The sequence below is a fragment of the Pezoporus occidentalis genome, unplaced genomic scaffold (assembly GCF_034315485.1).
Source record: "Pezoporus occidentalis ecotype Australia unplaced genomic scaffold, CSIRO_AGI_Poc_V1 ctg82, whole genome shotgun sequence".
Classification (NCBI taxonomy): domain Eukaryota; kingdom Metazoa; phylum Chordata; class Aves; order Psittaciformes; family Psittacidae; genus Pezoporus; species Pezoporus occidentalis.
In genome coordinates this window covers 2,278,600-2,292,594 of record NW_026916181.1, presented here as the reverse complement: position 1 = coordinate 2,292,594, position 13,995 = coordinate 2,278,600, and the positions used below count along the sequence as shown (strand labels likewise).

General features: G+C 48.2%; 2 protein-coding genes across 5 annotated transcripts in view; one reads left to right on the top strand and one right to left on the bottom strand.

The window, feature by feature from the left end:
* The window catches only part of LOC134156151 (5-beta-cholestane-3-alpha,7-alpha-diol 12-alpha-hydroxylase), a 540,007-nt gene that overhangs the window by 251,466 nt on the left and 274,546 nt on the right, over positions 1–13,995 (top strand). The gene's annotated exons all lie outside the window — the stretch shown is intronic.
* The window catches only part of GJC2 (gap junction protein gamma 2), a 38,221-nt gene that overhangs the window by 9,673 nt on the left and 14,553 nt on the right, over positions 1–13,995 (bottom strand). Inside the window, exon 1 of one of the 4 annotated variants that reach the window (XM_062603963.1) lies at positions 8,797–8,890. The exons of 2 other annotated variants lie outside the window; for them this stretch is intronic. The gene's annotated coding sequence lies outside the window, so the exon portion shown is untranslated. Of the gene's footprint in view, positions 1–956; positions 1,178–8,796; positions 8,891–13,995 lie in introns of those variants that run through there. One more of the 4 variants, XM_062603960.1, reaches the window with a different exon arrangement.

Sequence of the window (13,995 nt, the reverse complement as noted above, 5' to 3'; positions counted from 1 at the left end):
TGTGTATGATCACACCTTGATGTTATGCTCTCATGTGTCCACCCACTCTCCTGGCACCGTATTTGAAAGCAAGAACTAAAGGAAACGAGTTAAAAACCCCTCCTGCAACCACTTCAGTTAAACTTGAAGTGCTTTTTTGCAACTTACTATCTAGAAAGACTACTATGAGATTTCAGTGCCATTAATTGCTTGGGGGAAGTTTATTATATTTTGGAAACAATTATAAGGCAACCAAGCTTCCAAGGAAGGATTTGTTCACATTGCTTTTGCTGATGAATAGGATGGTGCTAGGGAAAGATTATATACCTCATCTCCTCACAATGCCAACTATCAAAGCACAAAAAATGGATTTTTGCATATTCCATGTGCTTGAGACCTAATTCCTCCATGTAGTAGGAAAGTTTCACAGTCCAGCACCCTGGGGAAAAATCCCCGTGTGGATCTGGAGCAGGCAGTTGGATTAGATTAAGTGGTTTATGTAGCTAAATTATCTGCCAGAGAGATTGCATGAGAGGACCCACCAACCCTCTGGCTTTGAAATCCATTCATTCAGTCCTCTATCTTCACACGTCACCTCCAGTCTAGCTGACATGCAGTGTGTGAAACACACAAGGGGTACAAGTTTCACTTTAAAACAGCTACAAAGGAGGACTTGGACCATTCAACCCACCAGTAACACTTAAAGTACTGAAAACTCTGTAGCCAGGTGCTGGAATGAGCTGTTGGCTCCACATTCTCATCATGGTTACTTCCCAAAACCCACTGATCCCTCTGTGCAATCACAGCCATTACTGTTGGAACTGGTAAAACGTTAAAATCTGAGTCTAACAGAAGCAGAAGAAGGAACAGAATAAACAGAGAAAAACATCTGTGCTAGCTGGATGTCTTTCGTTTCTGAGCAATTCCCACACCCTTGCTTAAATTTCAGGGAAAACAATGGTAGAAACCCGACTTACAGAGACATGGTGCTTCCCGTGGTGGCTTTCCCTCCTGCGCCGGCATTCCTGTGCTGCCAGCCCTCCGCCTTGCCCTAGATAAACTCCTGCTGCCTCGGTCCAGCCATGCTCCAGCGGTTGGAAACCGGAGCTCAAGGGAAGTATTTGACGTGCCGTCAAACTCCGCCTCTGCAGCGGCCAGGCACCCACCGCCGAGGTCCTGCCCCAGCTGCCTGCACCCATACAGCCTGTCCCGCTGCCACTACTGGTCCCCCTTTCCCTCGCCAAGCCATGGGAGAAGGAGAGAAGGTGTTATATGTAAATAGAAATATATATATATCCAGGAAGAATGGGGCACTGGTTTTAAATCCAAACAAGTCACCAGGTCTGGTTTTAGGAACACTGCCTGGAATTTTGCTGCTGAGCTCTTAAGCTGGGTGGAAGTAAATTAATAGCATCAGCTAGTGGCACTGGTAACAGATTTGTAAGACAGAGAGCATGACTAATAGGGAACATGTGGAAAACACATTTTGGCAAAAGTTCCTTGGTTGCTGGGGAAAAATAAATACAGAAAGAGGCAAGGCTCACTGGTGAGGAAAACTGCTCTGAAGCTGCTTCTTTGCTGCAGCTTTCTCTGAAAGAGGTGGTGCACCTCCCTCCAAGCTGGTGCATGGGAGCAGAGAGCAGATGAAGGATGGGGAAAGGTTTTTGAGCACACCGGGAGACTCTTTGGCTTCTTTGAGAAGCAAGAAGAAATAACAAGTATGGGAATGTGCATGAAGCCTAAGGCAAGTAGAGAAGGAAACCTCCATTGTGATGGTCCAAGAATCGCCTTCTCATTCCTGCTCCGCCCTTGGAAGCCTTGGCATTGCCACCCCAGTGAAATCAGGGCTCCAGGTATCTGCTGAGATGAAAATGGAGAGTTGAGACAGAGTCTCTCCGAGAGACAGTGAGGAGGAGAAGGAAGCAACAGCAGCCAAGAAGTCATGAAAAGGATCAGACTTAACCTTTGAGGGGAGAAAGCATGGGAAGATGGAATCATCATGGGAAGATGGAATCACAGCATAGTTTGGGTTGGAAGGGACCTTAAAGACCATCCAATTCCAACCCCCTGCCACAGGCAGGGACACTTTCCACTAGACCAGGCTGCTCCAAGCCCCATCCAACCTGGCCTTGAACACTGCCAGGGATGGGGCAGCCACAGCTCCTCTGGGCCAGTTGTGCCCAGAGCCTCACTACCCTCATTACATTTTGATCAAGGGGGTCCTTTGAAACCATATGGTTCACTGTGAGCTTTCATCCCTGGTCCTGACAAAGCAGGATATTCACCCCGCTGTCAGACCTCTGTTTTCCTAAAGACCCCCAAAGGGCAACGGAGGGGCAATTCCTGCTCACTGAAGCATCTCACATCAGTGCTCTTGCAAGCAACAGCAGCTCCTGTACTGCTGCACGCTGGTTAACACTTCAGCTATACTGCAGAAAGCTGCTCTGCAAGAGCCAAGGAGTGTGTGAGCCTCTGCTGATGCCAGAGCTTGTCTGGGTAACAGAATTCCGTGACATCTAATGGAGTCTCCCAGGGGGCTGGCATTTCTGGAAATAGTACAGTCATTTTCCTCAAGGTTTTAAGTTACAAACTATATACTTACACACAGTGATAAGTTAATTCACTGTTTGGAAGTACACATCTGTGATAGGGAAGTGGAAAAGCCGCATCAGCTGAGTTAGGTGTAGGGATGAACACACCCTTGGGGATATATGTCACACTAGGGAAATCAGGTTTATTTCAGAGGATTAAGCTTCTAAGGAAGCTAAATTACCACAATCCTTGCTGCATGCATCAACTTAAGCCCACAGCACACCAACAAAGCTTGCACTCTCAAAGAAGAGAGGGAGGGAGGGAGTTGGTTTCAGAGGAGAGCACCAGGTCTGGAGGAGATATCTCTAAGCCTCCATAGAGATTTCCCATTGGCACCCTTCTGAGGGGAAGCAAACATGCAGCAAGCTGAAGCCACATTACCCCTGCATGTTCTGGGGTTAGGTCTGGCCTCCAGCATGCCAGGGCAGTGACCTCCTTGCCCACATGGGTCTGCAAGTCTTCAGTGGGTCACCCTGCGGTCACCTCCACAGGGGCCACTAGGTAGTTCTTGGGTGTGCACCCCCTCAGGCCGGGACCCCATATCTTCAGCACATGTCACACCATATGCTTCTTAAAGACAAGACCTATGAGATCCATCAGACCTGAGGGATGGACACCGAGGTCTCATTCCCATTGAAGAAGTGTGGTGAAACTTCCACCCGCTGCAGCTGGCGCAGGATGGAGCTGCAGAGAAGTAATATTAGTTACTTAAAAATAACTAGCTGAGAACAACTTCCAGGCTCTGCAGGATTGTGGGCAGCAACTTAGAGATAAAAGGCAGCTCAGCATGGTCCCTGTCCCGGTCATGCAGTGTTTCCAGGCCCTTTGCTTTCTAACTGCGTGGGTTATTTATAAACACAGCAATCTGGTCTGGTGGAAGTTTTCTGGGGGCATGTGTGCTCCAGGCAAGCCAAGCAACATCTGCTCCTGTTCCAGCCTCCTGCACAGCAGGTCTGGCCATTGCACATTGTCGGATTGAGTGGTTCCCATCAGCAAACCATCACCCATGGGTCAAACCATCGCCCAGGGAAGGAATCCAGAAGGGTAGATAGAGCCCGACCTATGCATTTTCTCCTGCATGCTTTAGATGGGTTTTCACTGTCCAGACAGCTTGTGTGAATGCTAAAACCTTTGTTGCATGGGTAATAACAGAGGATGGCAGGATCATGCACACAGTTTCTGTTTTCTTGCTCCCAAGGAAGACCCTGGAGTGCAAATAGAGCTTTTCTAAAACAGTAATATGAACCTTTTCACTCCTGACCTACCCATGTCCTCCATTTACTGCTTAGCATTGAGAAAAGGGAATAAAAGATGGCAGAGACAGAAGGGGAATTGATATGCTGAAGCCTTGTATGATTCTGGCTGCTGCTGGGAGTCATGTCTCCAAGTCACCTCTCCACCCAGTCACCACTTGTGTTTTGGATTAGTGATCTATACCTCTCTTAGATGTTCTACTAGAGTAAATAAGTGCTGTCACTAGTGATAATGAGAACTGGTATAATGTCTCCTTTCTATGTCACTGATGAGTAGCACCCATAGTTATCCACTGTGAACACAGATCTATAAAGCTTTGTACTGTATTGTACCAGCAGTTCATTTTCTTCTCTGATTTTCACCTTTCATATTTAATTCAATCAGTTTGAAAACTAAATGAAATTAAGACACACATCTTTGTTCAAATGGCAAGCCTGCTTTTCAAAACAAGACCCAGGAAGCAATGTCATGCCTGGAGTCTCCAGAGCCTTCAGCAGCCCAGGGACCCAAGCTGTGTCATTGCCCTGGTGATGTGCTGGCTGGGCTTGGGAGTTCTACTGGGACACAGAGCCATGTCTTGTGTATTAAGGTGCTCTGGGACAGGCCAGCACCTTTCAGCAATGTACTGGGATAGGACTTGGGTTTGTGGGTGGAAGGACCATGCCTTGCAATAGCTCCTGTTCCCAGCCACACAAACAACCCATTTCCTCATGAAACAGTATCTGAACCAGCAACACCATTTATGGCTGATGGTATCGAGGCCAACTGTGAATGTCTGGAGGACCCATTCAGGAGCTGTGTTGCAGAGACAGGAAGGACCAGGTGGGAATGGCCACTGTGCTGCTTCACTCAGCCACACTGGCCAAGACCCATTCCGGCTTTCTTGTCAGCCCCTTTTTAGGCACTGGAAGCTGCTCTAAGATCTCCCCAGAGCCTTCTCCAGGCTGAACAAGCCCAGCTCTCTCAGCCTGTTTCCTTAGTAGAGGTGCTTCACCCTCGCAGCATCTTCATGGCCTCCTCCTGTTTCACCCAAAGCTTTGGGCATTTTCCAAAATTTGGGATTAATCAGGGCTTGCATCATAAGAACACAGCCAAAACCTTTACTGCCTTAAAAAAAAAAAACCAGCAATTCACACGCTGCAGAAAAAGCTGAGCCAGTGCCTGTTGCTAAAATCTGCTTCATTGCAAACCTCTGTGTGGGCTTTTCAGGACAGTGGTGATGACAACCCCAGTGCAAATCTGCCATTTGAATGACAGAGAAACAAGGTCTCTACCTATTCATCATCAAGTTCATTTTTTTCTGCATCCAGCTCTTCTTGTTGGATGAACTCAAGAAGGTTCTGATCTGGATTAGGGTGCTGCGGTTGTTCTCTGGCTTTTGCAAGGAACAAATGGATAAAATCTGGTCTCACACATTTTTCCAAAGCCCGTGGGGATTTTGGCTGCATAATGTAGGGGTGTTTGAAAATGAGGTGAAAGCTGCTTTCTTCATGTACTTTGCAAATGTTAACTCTGGCTCTGAATGGCCATGAAATCTGTCCCACAGGTGTGCCTCAGCCCAGAAGATAGGTCAGAAAGCAAAAATTCTGCTAGGTTTGCACTGGTTTGTGACTGGAGCAAAAAGCCAATGCTGTTAGCAGAATGAAGGGACAACCATTTCTGTTGAAAAACAGCAAAATGTTTCCTTTGGGTATCATTGACTGACGACTGTGGAAAGATAAAAGCACTTCACTTTGAAGAGGGCCAAAAAAAACCCCTGATATGGTTAAATAACAGTAAGATTTCAATTCTCAAGTACAAAAGCACAGAGGAAGCATTTTAAACCTGGGCTGGAGACCAGACGTGGTTTATCCCAGCCCTTCCTAGCTGAACATTTTGCTGTGATGGACACATTCTTGAGATAAATCTCAGTGTTTACAAAACCACACATGTTTTCTGACAGGAACCTTTCTCCTGAAGTTTTCAGGCTGGTGAGATAACACGGGCTGACACCAAAAGGTAGGAAGAGGAGACTCATGGAAAGCCCTGGGGATGTGGCTCAGCAAAGCCCTTTATAGCATTTTTCCCTGTGTCTGTTCCTGCTCCAAAGAAAGCATCTACCTCAATAGTCAGAGGTCAAATCAAGCAATTATTCCCTTCTCTATTTGCTTCCCTTTCCTGAAGTAGCTGGAGAAGCAATGGGAATAAAAGGCCACCTCCAACCGCACCCACTGGGGTTGTCCCTGGTATTAGTGCTACCCATGTCCTCCCTGCAAACCCATCGCAGCATCCCGAGCTCCCATAACAGGAAGCAATAAACTTTCCAGCCCTCATTGCCAGCCATGGCTGGCTGCAGCACAACCCTGTGAAGCCAAGCCAGGCTTGACTTGTTGTAGACCTTCTTGAACTTGTACTAACTATAAAACCCAATGAAAATCAGAGGAAATCCATCCTCTGATGGCAAAAACGGCCGTGCAAAAGTTCACGGCACATCACCTCCTGTTGCCCACACGGCCACTCCTCCATCTGCAGTTCACTGACCAGCGGTGCATTAATAAGAGCAGGGGCAGAGGAAAAAGGTCAGGGTGCATGGGAAAGATGCGGGAACAATTGGAAAAAGTCAAGCAGACACATTTTTGGCTGGTCCAGAAAGGTGTGGGGCTTTTTCTTTTTTTCCCTTTTTCCCTAACACCTGTGGATGGACAGTGATGGTGTATTAGGAGGGAGCTTGGAAGAGCCCCAGGAAAAGGGGGCAGGAGAGACGGGAGTGGGAAGAGAGGTTGGGAGCTCAGCCATGGCTTCTGGGCTCCATTCAAGAGCTGCTGGGTGAGGTCCCTGGCTCACTCTGGGAGGACGGGAGGAACATTTTCCCTTATTTTTCAGCTGTGTGAAAACCATATTCATAGTGTCAGTGAGAGGAAGGGCATGGGAGCAGGCAGCAACTCTGTATAGGAATGAACATCTTAGACGCAGCTTGAGGGTACAGACAGACGCCCCACAAAGCAAAGGTAGAGCATTTGTGTCCTCTGGAGATCCACACAAAGAAAGCAGGACATGCTCAGCACCTCCTTTAGGTTTCCTCACCAACCCCTCTTACAAATACCTGCAAATACAGACAGTTTTGTTTTTTCTTGTGGAAAATATTTCACAACCGTACAGGCAAGCTGCTGACTCTGAGAGTTTTCTTTATTTTACTTTCTTTGCAGCAGTTTCAGGGAGAAAAATGATAGTGTCATCTCTGTCATCACATGCCTCATTTAAGACATGGGGACAACCACTGCAATAGGTGGGACAAATTGTACACACCTGGCCAGGGTGGTGATGTTCAACCAGCCCCATTGCACATAACCCTCAGGGTGGACTCTTGCACCAGGATTTAAATCCTACCAGGTTTATATGGGTTGGAGCAACTCAGGGAGATCCTGCCACTGCCCTTGGCTCTGACTGAAGGGCGCTTTTGCCGCTAGTAGTAAAGGACAGTGCAACCCACCACAAACTATGGCCCCATTTGCCAAAGACTCAGCCCTATAGGTTCAGCCTTGATCCTGGTCTGACATCCACCTTCCCAAATGACAGTGCAATAGGGAAGAAGGCTCTGGATTGGGGATTTAGTGGAAGTTTCTTTCATCCCTGAGTACGGGAGAAGCCCAGCATGAGAACTGGATCCAAAGTTATCTTAATTTCTTTACCACCACAAAAATATCTGTAATTTGCCAACAAAAGTGGAGGTTAAGAGGATTCATGTCTCAACTCTAACAAGGACAGGAGATTACAGTGAACAAGTGCCCCACAAATTGGTGCAGGAACAGGACCCACAAGATGCAGCCCAGGTATCTAAATCAGGTCCATGCTTTACCTGATTCTCAGGATGCTCTGTCCTACAGTCTTGGCTGTACACCATGACCTGCCCTACACTGTTCTTGGGGAAGAATGCATGCCTTACTGCTTTAAACAAAGTGTGGTTTAAGACTATGTGGGGGTGATTTGGAGGAGTTGCTATGCTTGTGAGCAGATTTAAGGTACTTTGTTCTGGGTGCTAAATCCTGCTCTGCATCCTGCTCTACCAAGAACATAATGCTCGTCTCCTAAATCATCATCCAGCACCTCAGCAAGTGGCCTGCATGCAGGACTGAGGTGAAGCTCAGGGAGCAGAACTTGTAAGATAAGACAAAATCTTATCTGAACCAGAATGCCTAAGACACCAAACCTCTCTGCAGATCCTAGCACTCACTGCCATGGCATCTATTTCTCAGTCTTTTCGAGGACTCTCAGGCTTTGGAGGAGCCTCTGACTTGCCAGGTCAGATAGAGCCGTAACAGTGAGGCTACTCCATGGTCCAAGTGTTACGCAAATGGAGAAAAGGGCTGCGGATGACTACTAAACCTCTCCCTCTGCTGCATAAACCCATCCCACTCTCTCCCAGATAAACTCTGTGCTGCAGACCTGCCACCCCAGATCACTCCTAAGCTCAGCCCTGCCCACCTGGACACCAGCCTGCCCCTCATGGTAAAAAAATCTAACGTCCCCCAAAGAGAGATCTTGAAGACAAGAAACCAAACACCAAAGCAAAAATATCAGACACTTGGATGTGACTTTATGGCCCAGTTTTCCATTACTAATAAGATTTAAACATAGTTAACTGGGAAGAGAGAGGGACTCGAACATGATAAATAAGGAAACAAATATGCTGGACACGCTCTTGCCAACTGTTCTTCGATAACAGGCAAAGCAGAAAGTAAAGAAAAAAAAGGAAATGTTATTACTACAAGTGCTTTCCTACCCTTCTGGCTGGGTTCCCAGCATGACCAGAGCAGGTCTGCACTCTGCTCACCAAGATATTTCACTACACCAGTATCACCAGTAAATATTTAGATAACCACTTAGGCAATTACACCCAGAGATAATTACATAGTCACTTTTACATGCAGAAGAGAGGAGGATGAGTGAGAAATGCTCAGAGGAGTGCCCGGTATCGGGTGAGCGGTACAATACCTTCCCCGGGAGCCCTGGGGACGGGAGCATCAGCAGAGGCTGGCCGGTCTGATCCGAAGGCAAGCACGGGGCGGGAAAGGAACGGGAGCCTTCCTGGACGTGTTTACATAGGTGGGCCTCCACCCACTGACACTGGAGAGGTCAGCAGCTCATGCCTCATATCTGGATGCCAAGAAGGGACACCACGTGTCATTTTGTCCCCAGAGCTCACAGGACTGGAGGAACTGACTCAGTATCCCACCTTTTGCTCTACAGGTAGATTGGGGTGGAGAGGATGCCCTCAGGCTGGTATCCAGGTGGGAACAGAGCCAGTCCCATCTGGTCCTAGGCCATGCCGATGCTCAAAACAAAGGTTGACTCTGACATCTGCAGCAACCAAGAGAACCAAGCCCTTGGGCATGTAGTGTGGTGCTGGCAGCACCTTCTCCATCCCCTCCACCACACTGGGCATGAGCATACACCTGCCTGTCTGCTGTGATGGGCATGCAACTGTCCAAAACCTACACCACCACCACCAAACCCTACGCAAGCACTGCCCAACTGTACATCAGCACCACCAAACCAAATACCACCAAGCCCCACATGAGTATTACACCATATGCTAACTCCACCAAACCCTACACCAATGTGACAAAACCCTACACCACCACCAATCCGTAAACCACCATCACCAATCCCTACAGCACCCCTCAACCCATGATGTCTCTAGGTTGGGACCATGAGCCTGAGGGCTTGGCATAGTCCCATCATACCTCATGCATAGGACTAAGGCAGAGACCCTCCAGCCTTGTTGCATTTCCCCTCCTACCAAAGAACAGATCAAGCTGGTCCCTGCTACCCAGTTGCCTTCACCCCACATGATGCTGGGGGGAAGGAGGCATGAGATATGGGCTGCAGCCAGGTGCTCTGAGAGGACCCCCATGAGATGGCACCTTCCCCCCTGCAGCTTTGCCATCCCAGCCACAGGACCCACTGTGCGGCCACTGCTGCAGGGGAGCATAATCTCTTACATTCTTGATCCTTGATGAACACACAGGACTGTGCAGATTATCGGTCTCAAGGCGGACAGGCACAGGGAAGCTGTCCCCCAGGAAGCCAGCAGCAGGTTATGTTCCAAAATGCATGCATAAGCTGCTTTGCAATGGGCTACTCTGGGGAGCGAGCAGCAATTAAAAGCTGGAGAGATGAAAGGGTAATATCAAATCCAGCTGTGAAAACAAAGATAAAAACCCTCTGAGCCTACAACCTCCCTTGGCCAATACGTGGGAAACAACGCGGCAACACTAATTCCTCTCCCCATGTCCATCCAACAGATATTTTTTTATGAATGAGCATGTTGAGGCGGAAGGGGAAGGAAGGGAGATGCAGGAGGAAGAGGTGGACAGCCCTTCCACGCCTGTTACACAGGGGATTCTCTGTAGCTCATGGAGGTGCAGGGCCATGGGTCTGAGCCAACGATGCCTCAGTGCTTGGGGCTGATCCACAACCAAGACAAGCAGGCAGCCGCATAAGGTTTTTCTCTTTGCTGATACAATAGACTGGTCCTGAAGGTAGATATCTTCCCAAGAGAGCACCAGGCACATGGGTGCAGGTTTTGCTAGAGAAGTGAGTGGCTCAGGGGCATGCTACCTGGCTCACACCAAACTGCACCACCCACTGGGATGCACTGGGCTCTCACTGTCAGAGCAGGTACCCCTGGCATCACTAGGGCTTGTGTAGGGGTCAAACATCCCCATACAACGGATCTGTCTGGTTTCCATGCAGGGATGCATGAAGCACCACTGTGAGGCTAGAGTTGCAACACTGAGAATGCTAGAGTCACAGTTTAATCTGTAACAATACTAAAATCCCCCCATGACATGGAACAAGCCCTGTTTCAGTCTCCCAGTCTTCTGCTCACATTTCTTCCATACTCTCTGCCGGGTTTAGCATCCTCTGCTAATGGGAACATTGCTAAATTTAAAGATGTAAAAAGTATGGGAAATGCCATGGAATGAGGGTGCAAAATCAAAAAAAAAGCCCTGTTCCTCCTTCACTTTGCAATAAATAGCCCTTGGAAATGCCAAGTCAGAGTCTCTGACCTACAAGCAGCTATCAGGACAAACCTAGGTTTGCTGCTGGCCCACTGAGGTTCATCCCCTTTGCTGTGGCTCTGGTGGTGGTCACTGGCTGGGCACCCAGTCCACCATGTTTCAGTATTCCCGGAACGCCCCTGGAAATCTTCTGGAGTGAATAGCTGCAGTGACCTGGCCATTACCAGAAGCTGGAGAAAGAAGATGAAGTTCTGGGAGGCTCTTCTTGAAAATTCACTCTTTCCATTTCCAGTTCTTTCCCTCCCTTCCTCTCCAAGTCATCCTCCCTTTAGCCTCCAGACAGAAATAAATAAGAAACCACAACACCATCTGAGAAAGATTAAGAGGCAACAACTTAAGGAACATGAATCAAAACCCCAGATAACATTCTGCAGTGTTGCTTTAAGATGGATTGGTCTGCACAGAGACAGACAAGGTAGAGCCCTGTGGGCCATGTGTGCAGCCATAAGGAGCTGGAGCCAGGGGAGCAGAGTACCACATCTGACTTGTGGAACACAACTCACTAAGCCATGATTAATACGGAGCCTGTGAGATTCCTTGCATCATCTGAAAGCATATCTTCATCCACCGTCTTCTTTCCCAGGCTGCTTTTTGGGCCCATACTGAGCTCAAAGCCTGGGAGCCTTCACGTCAACCCTCTGGAGCCCACATCAGTGCTGCTCAGCCAACTCTCTGCTGTCTCTAGGGTGACTCCAGACAGAAATGAGCAGGACAACCCTATTTCCACTTCTCCCAAAGGCAACAGCACAAGGGCAATAAGTTTTTGCCTTCTGTTGAGCAGTAAGAGTCCTGCAAACCATGAGCCCTGATCACTAGTACCAGACACATCCCTGTGATGGAGGATGTCTGAGACATGACAAGGGAAGAGATTTGCCTGGTAGAAGATAATATCCAAACCAAGCCCAGGAGGTTTCACAGAGGGTCTCTCCCATGGCACTGCTGCCCTGTCCCATGTGGGACTTGACTCCAACCAACTACATCATTGCCTGCTGCTTAGATGTGTCTCTTCCACCTACACCCTCAAAAAAACATCATTGCATTGCTACGCTATGATGCCAGGCTCTGCTTTGCATCCTTCCACACTGCTTTTACCAGTGCTGCTCTCTCCAAAAATGATTAGGCCTTCTCCTAGCACACCTAATATCACATCACACCACTTTTAGGACCGCAGATCCAGATCCCAGACAGCCTTTCATCTGCTGCTGTCCATCCAGAGGCCCTCACTCCATCCCTGTTTCAAAATTTCAGCTGACCAAGTGGGTTTTCTCCTTTGGCCGGAGCTCTTCTTTTCTGCTCTTGATTTAATTGTCCAGATGTAATAGCCAAGAATTTCCACAACCTGGTGGAAAATTCAAGGATCAGTACAGGAGCAAAGCCACCCCTGCCTTGGAGAGCAGTGCTTTTGTTTCCTGCCAGCCATCCTCTTTCAGGCACTGAGAGCAAAAACCTCTGTGCCTTTCCAACCACTAAATCACCCTGCTGGACTCATAATGGGGGCAGCTGAACTACACCTAGTTCCACCTATTGAAATGACGGCAGCAGTCCTCATCCCACAGGAACTGACCCCTTTACCATCACTGATGCTGGTGGAAGTGCTGATGACATGTGAACGTTAGCAACCAGTTTTAATTTCTAGTGGTGTTTGCTGAAGTTTGAGCTAATGAAGAGTCAGGGTTGGAGGGGCTTAAGCTCAAGGGACGGGAGAGGGGATACTCAATCCAAGAGTGAAGCCAAGGGCTGCATGGAGGGGGAATTAAACTTTAAGAGTTAGCACTACCAGACTAACCAGAATGCTCTGCATATCAGCATATCTATTCCAGTCATGGAATCATAATATCACAAGTTGGGACCAATAAGGACCATCAAGTCCTTACTCTTTAGTCATCACACTGAAGTCCTGCATTCAAAAAAACAAGTGGTCAGTGGGCTTCACAGGGCCAAGAAATGGGGTCACTACAGAGCAGTGCAGACGCAAAGTCCACACACATACTCAGCCCCATCCTGGCCAGCCTCAAGGAGAAGTCATTGCTCCATCCTGCCACCTCCAGTCTCTGTCCAGAATTCTGTACAACTCCCACTTACAGAGTTTCTGGTGCTTTTACCTGCGATTTGACCAATTTCATCCTGTTTCGTGCCTGTCCACACAACAGCCCCATTAATGCCATGGAAGAGAAGGGGAACAGGAGAGCTTTCAGGCTCTCTGCTGTGCAGTGGAAGGTAAGGTGAAACATGCATCCCTGGACAGATCTGTTTTTGAAAAGCAATTACTGGCAGGGAAGAAACAAATCCCACATTCCTCAGCAAAGGAATCTGGATGATGTCACCTCCTGCCCAGTGGCAGGAGCGTTCCTGCCTGCTGCAGCTCCCTCCAGGCAGCCCCTGCTTTGGCTACAAATATTTTTTTTGGCTTGGGATTTGGAAGCTTCTCATTACAAGGAATAACAGCAGGATGGACTCTCCTACTGTAAGGCTTGTCTCTCTACTAGCACATTAGCACAGGCCACAGGTTAATAGAGGTTCACACAGACCAGCCAAAGTTTTACTGCCAATAGCAAAAGCGGGGGGGGGCGGATAGGAATAGGAAATGTGGTGTTTTGTGTGTTTTCAGGGTTTTTTTTGATCTGTGCAGTGCAGATTGAGTGAGATCAGAAATCTCTTAAAATAGAAGGCTGCCTGCTCCACTAAATCAGTTTCAACCAAATTTACCATTTTCTAGGCATGTAGACATGCCTCTAATCCTGTGGCTTTCTCTCCCTCCCTTTCTAGTAGGATACATCTAGCAGGATGCACCTAGCAGGATACACCTAATAGGATATACCTGGTACTTTACATAGAATCATAGAACCAACAAGATGGAAAAGGCCTTTGAGATCAAGTCCAACCATTACCCTAGGACTGCAATGACCACAACTAAACCATGTCACTGAGGGCCACATCAACACGGTTTCTGAACACTTCCAGGAATGGTGACTCCACCATCTCCCAGGCAGCCTGTTCCAATGCCTGATCACCCTCTCTGCAGGGAGAGTTCTCCTAATATCCAATCTAAACCTCCCCTGACATGGCTTGAGGCCATTTCCTCTTGTCCTACTGCTTGTCACCTGGG